We start from the raw sequence: 5,692 nt of genomic DNA, 5'->3' as shown, positions 1-5,692 counted from the left end.
CCAGTGTGCAGTTCTTTCTGTGTGTTCCACTGGAGGGGAGGGAGGAGGCTATTTTGGAAGTCTGATAGTTTTTAACTCAAAGGCAGAGCTGTCCAAACCAGCTCTTGGTCTGCTTTGGGCTGGGGAAGTTGGGCTCAGCTGAGCTGATAGGAGCAGATGAGGCTGGGCAGTTATCTCTGAGCAGCTTGTGCAGAAAAAACAAGAATTGTGAAATGCTTTGTGTTAAACCAAATAATTCTCAGTCCTGGAGTCCCCTCCAGCTTCTCCTTCAACCATCCCAGGTGAGCAGAGACCCTGCAGTGTCTGTCTGGGTGTTTATTCACTGCATGGGGCTCCCCCAGGCTCCCTCCCTTGGGAGATTTCCCACAAGGAAATGGGAAAGGTCCCAGTGACTTTTCCTTACCCCTCATCCAGACCTACGAGTGCCTGGAAAAAGCTTTGGCACTGAGACCTGAGCCTGTGGTCAAGTTTTGCAAGTGGAGCAGCAGGTCTGCCCTGGCTGTGACTCACTGTCCCCACCGCAGGAGGCTGCAGCAGCACTGCACAGCTGAGATTGGCCGAGCTCCTGCTGTGGTTACAACCCTTGAAATAAACTTTTTTTATTTCGAAATCCTGAAAGGAACACACCTTTCCCCAGCTGAACAGCACGGGGGTTTGCTGGCTGTGCTGGGTGTTTCCCAGGCAGCTGTAGCACACAGCCTGCCTCCAAGGAACAGTGGAGAGATGTTCCTGCAGGAGCAAGAAAGGAGGGACCTGCTCTCCCCAAAGCCCTGCTGGTGGCCAGCACGTGCTGGGAACGTCACTGGATCCTGCTGTTCCCTCTGGAAAAGGTCCCTGCTTCACCTCCTGGCAGGGAGGGACTGGGACACCAGGGGCAGGATGGTGACCTGGAGCCTCTGCTGTAACCGCCCCGGGGACAGCACCCAGCTGCCCAAGAGGAGGTTGCAGGGGCTGCAGCAGGGGCTGCAGCAGAGGCTGCGGGGTTGCAGCGGTCAGGGAGAAGCCCAGCTGGAGCAGGGAGCTTGGCAGAGTCTGGAGGATGCTGTGATGATTCACTCCAGCAGCTGCTCCCGAGGGAGCGCAGGGAGAGGCGGCTCCAGGGCTGGGGGGGAAGGCAGGGACAGAGGGCTCTGCTCCCCTGCTTGGCAGGGAAGTTTTGGGCAGCTGGGGGTGAGCTGTAGGCCAGGGCTGGACTGTCACTGCTCCATGACAGGAATGTTCCACCTGAGCCACAGCAAAGCTGGATTGGCAGTTTGGGGTGACACATCTGACATTGCTGTTTCTGGTTCCAGGGTCTGGTTCACTTTTTGTCCCTTGGGAAAGGAAGAAACTGTCCCTTAATGCCAATTAATCCCCTCCATGTCACCGTTCTGCAGAGGAGCCAAAGTCCTGCGTGAGGTGACAGCTCTGGCTTGTGCCCAAGGAAAACTCTCACGGTGCTGTGAGCAGAATGGACACCGCGTCTCCTCGAGGCACAGATCCACGGGAGCCCCCCACAGCCATGCCCTCCGAGGGGCCACTGCTGTCCCACCTCCTGCTCTCTGCTCCTTTTACCTTTCCCCTGAACCCAGTTCCCTAAGGCTCACTGGAAAATTCCTGCCTTGATCTGCACCAACTGACTTGTCTGTTCTCGCTTGAGCTCTGAGAAATTCACATCCATTTCACCAAAACCTCCTACCCCCATTTTTTTAATATATATAAAAGGACATTTTGGTCAAATAATTGTGTTTTAAAGGCAAACTCATCCAGCTGCTCTGAAGGAGATCCCACACCAGGACAGCCAGTGGTGTTTGGGGTGTGTTTTGCAGCACAGGAAGGATATTTGTGTATTCCTCCCCCAGCCTGAATTCCTGCACACATTTCCCAAGGCAAGAATTGTGCTTGGGTTCACCCCAAAATCCAAGGAGCAACAGTAAAAAATAGGGACAGGTTTGCTGGGAGCAGGAAGCAATTGGAGATATTTGCTTTCATTCCAAGTGAAAGCCCCACACCTACAGCTTCCTGTCCCTGCACCACCCCTGAGCAAACATTATTTATAGCAGCAAGAGCAGTTATAGCTTTGCCCCTTCTTGACCTGGAAGTAATTGGTTAATTGAGTTAGACAACAAACCCCAACACACTCGCATGGTTTCCTTCCACCTTCTCCCAGGGAGCTGGAGAGTCAAACTCCTTCCATCCCAAGCTGGTTAAAAACATCAAACGCCTCCGGGAGTACAATGTTGACTTCCCCACCAGGAAATTGGGCCCTGTTGAACCTTCTTCAGGGCCAACAGCTCCTCCAAAGCTGCTGCACATGGGGAGTTGCTGCCGAGCTGGGGATGGAGCTGGAGCTCTTTGGGGAGGGTTTCCTGAGCTGTGCTGAGGCTGGCAAGCTGTGGAAAGCTTTGATGCTGCTGCTGCTGGCAGCTGAGCTCTGAGCTCACCAGGAAGCTGAGATTTTGGTCTTTGCAGGTTCAGTAATGTGCTGATTTGGTGGCTGGAGAGGTTCTCTGGGTTTGTGAGCCTGAGGGCAGTGGGTGAGGATGAGCTGTGTTAAGCAGATGTGTTTATTCCCTGCTGATCCTTGGCTGTGCTGATTTTTCCTGGAGGCAGACTGCAATGAGCTGGTGTCTCTGCCTGTTTTCTGTGTCCCTATGTGGTGGCAATGGCCTTGGAGGACATTCAGTGTGGGACATTCCTTGGTCTCCTGGATGCAAAGATGATGGTTTTGATAATTTACGGGCCTCTGCCTCCCAGTCTCCTCATCCCTCGTTTATGCGTTATCTGTGATATTTATATTTATCAGTCTCCACTGATGTGGGAATTCTTTGGGGAAGAAGAGCCTCTTGCATGTACAGCAGGGGTGTTTAAGCAGGTGAAGGAAACCCACCTGGGTGGGCTCCTTTTTGGGGTGCTGGGAGAGCCCCACTTACAGGTGTGAGTGAGGTTCCAAAGCAGCTTCATGACCTGCCTGTCAGAGTTCTGCAAAACAAAGCCAAACCCACAATAAATCCTTTTAGCAGGACTACATCTCCCAGAACAATTCCTCTGCACCACTGGGAACCTTAGCCCAAGCAGAATTAACTTAGGCTGGAGAAACTCCTGGTGCTGTTGGCTGGAATCCATGGTCTGTGTGGAGTCCCAGGTGGAAAACCTTCTGTGAGGGCTGGAGGAGCTGAGTGGGAGATGTGGCCAAGCCAGACAGGTGAGCTGGAGTTATCCACAGGAGACAGGGATGCTGCTGCAGCTGGAGGCCCCGTGCTGATGGAGGGGAAGCTGGATGGTCTTGTCCAAGCACAGCTGTGCCAAGAGTTTCCCTCTGCAAGTGCAGGGGTTGCACAAGGAGCAAAGAGGACTTTTCCCAAGCAATTCTCCATGACGGCTTTAAAATGTGCTCTGGCTTCTGGTGAAGAAGAAATCCCAGCTGGATTCTGCTTTTTTCAGTGAAGGAGCACTAAGAGCCAGGTGCTGCCCTGGGATCTGGGAGATCCTGGCCTCCAAACCCTTCCTGAAAATCCCCCTCAGTTTCCTCACAAGCAGCCAAACACCTTCTCCACCTTCCAAAAAATCAATGTGGAGGAATGATCAATGGTGCAAAAGCTGAGGCTTACGTGGGAATGCAGGCAGCACTCTGCAATCACAGCATTTTCCTCTGCAGCGATCGAGTCAAACTGCAGAAGCAGCTAAGAGGATTAGATATTTTTGATCATATTTGCAGCTGTGCTTGCTGTAACTGAGAGGAGAAATCCAAATGTCTCGCCTTGGATTTGGGAAGTGACTGAGAGCCTGGAAGGGAGTGCTCCCTTGGGACCCTGCAGCCAGGGTGTGCTCAGACCCTGCTGCTTCCCAGAGCCACGAGGAGCTGTTGTAGGAGCAGCTGGAATTGTGGCACTTGGCTCCCTCAAAGATCCAGGCTCCAGTAGAAACCTCCCTGTGAGTCAGCCTGGATGCAGGGCTCTGAGCTGCAGTGGTGGCTCCAAAATCTCAGAAGGTTGAGGTTTCCCAAGTGCCACAGCTTAAACGAGGAATGCTGTGGAAGCCCTGCCAGGTTCAGAGCCAGATGTGAGAGGGGAGATCCCTCCCTGGACACCACCAAGGATTTCTAGCACTGCAGTGTTAAGTAAGGCAAACTAGCTCCACTTTACAGTTAAATTTCAGTGTCTAATTCTCACACATTCAGCACTGTTGGAGTCCAAATAAAAATACCTGATTGTTTCCCTCCAAACCCATCCCTGCAGAGATGCTGGGGATGCACTGCCAGCACTGCAGTAGGAAGCTCCTCTATTTTTTCCCAGGGACACTTCCAACAGGCCTTTGGCCCCCAGGATGGGCTGAGGGGGAGCATGGAATCCATTCACCCCTTTTTCCATTCTTAAATAAAAATGTGGCCAAGCAAGAAGACATCACTCCTTGAGCCATGTGGTTGCTGGAAGAGCTTGGCCCTGCTCACAGAAGCTGCCTGAGCTTTCCCTTCTCCTGGATGGAGCCTTGGATGATGCCCCTGTCCAGGAGAGGCAGGTTCCTCCTGAAGCCAAAATCCCAGACCTGAGTCCCAGGTGAGACATCCCGGAGGAAGGGAAAGTTTCATGTCTCACTTCCAATTTACCTGATGATTTCAGCACAGTGAACAGGGGAAAGAGCACCAGAGGTAACAAATTCAACCTTTTCCAAACACAGTCAGGTGGTTGTCATCTGCCAAAAACATAAACCACAGTCATAATCCTAAATTTGTCCTTTGAACATACCTGTGCCTGCTCTGTAGTAGTTTCCTTCTAATCCCCAGGGATTAATCCTGAAGTGCATTGAAACATCTGAGGTGAAGGGCTACAGTGGAAATTCCTTGCAGGCTGGTAATAATAACTGAAAGCTGCTCTGTGAAGCAAACCTGAGGCTGACTTGGTTTTTAATGGACATCTGTCTGTAGGGGGAAAAAAATGCCATGGCAACTGGCTTTCTTGTTGGCACGGCAGCCTCAGCAAAGGGCTGGGGAGAGGATGGGTATGGGAGGGTCTGTGTGCCTGTGCTGGGAAACCTGGAGGTACAGCTCGGCCAGGCTGGGAGGCAAAGGTTGTTTATGCTCTGTGAGCACCAGATCTTGAGGGATTTAACAGCTAAATCTTGGCATAACGATTGCTTTGTGTGCTGCTGCTGCTGCTTAGCAGGAGCCAGGCTGGGTTCCCCCCTCCCTTTCCTAAAAATGTGAAATCTAAAGGCGTAAAGCGCCTGGTTGGCGATTTCCTGGCGCTTTGCTGGGCAGGGTTGGTGTCTCCCAGTTTGCAGCTCTGTCCCAACAATTGCTGCAGAGCTATGGCTTCATCAGATGGATCCTGGAGCTTTGCTGGGTGAGGAAGGAAATGCCCTTGTTGTGTCCAAGGCCTGTGGAAATTGAGAGCAAGGGCAATTCAAGTGTTGATTATGGGTGCACAAGCTCTGGCCTCTCTCCAGAGCTCCATGGACATCAGCATTTCCCTTCATCTCCTGCTGGTTGCAGAAGCAGCTGGATGCATGGCCCAGCAGGGACATCCATCATCCATGCCCTGGCTGCACTGAGCTGCAGGGCCGAGAACCGGGGAGAAATGGCAATAAAACCTCCAAGTGCAGCTCAAAAACTGCATCTGATGGGAGCTGGTTTCTGCTCAGAGCTGAGCTGTGAATTTGGGAGCTGGAGGCAACGGGAAGATCAGGATGGGGGGAAAGGCAGAGGAGGCAGCAG

The sequence above is a fragment of the Prinia subflava genome, chromosome 19, assembly GCF_021018805.1.
Source record: "Prinia subflava isolate CZ2003 ecotype Zambia chromosome 19, Cam_Psub_1.2, whole genome shotgun sequence".
Classification (NCBI taxonomy): Eukaryota; Metazoa; Chordata; class Aves; order Passeriformes; family Cisticolidae; genus Prinia; species Prinia subflava.
Note: the sequence above shows the minus strand (reverse complement) of the source record.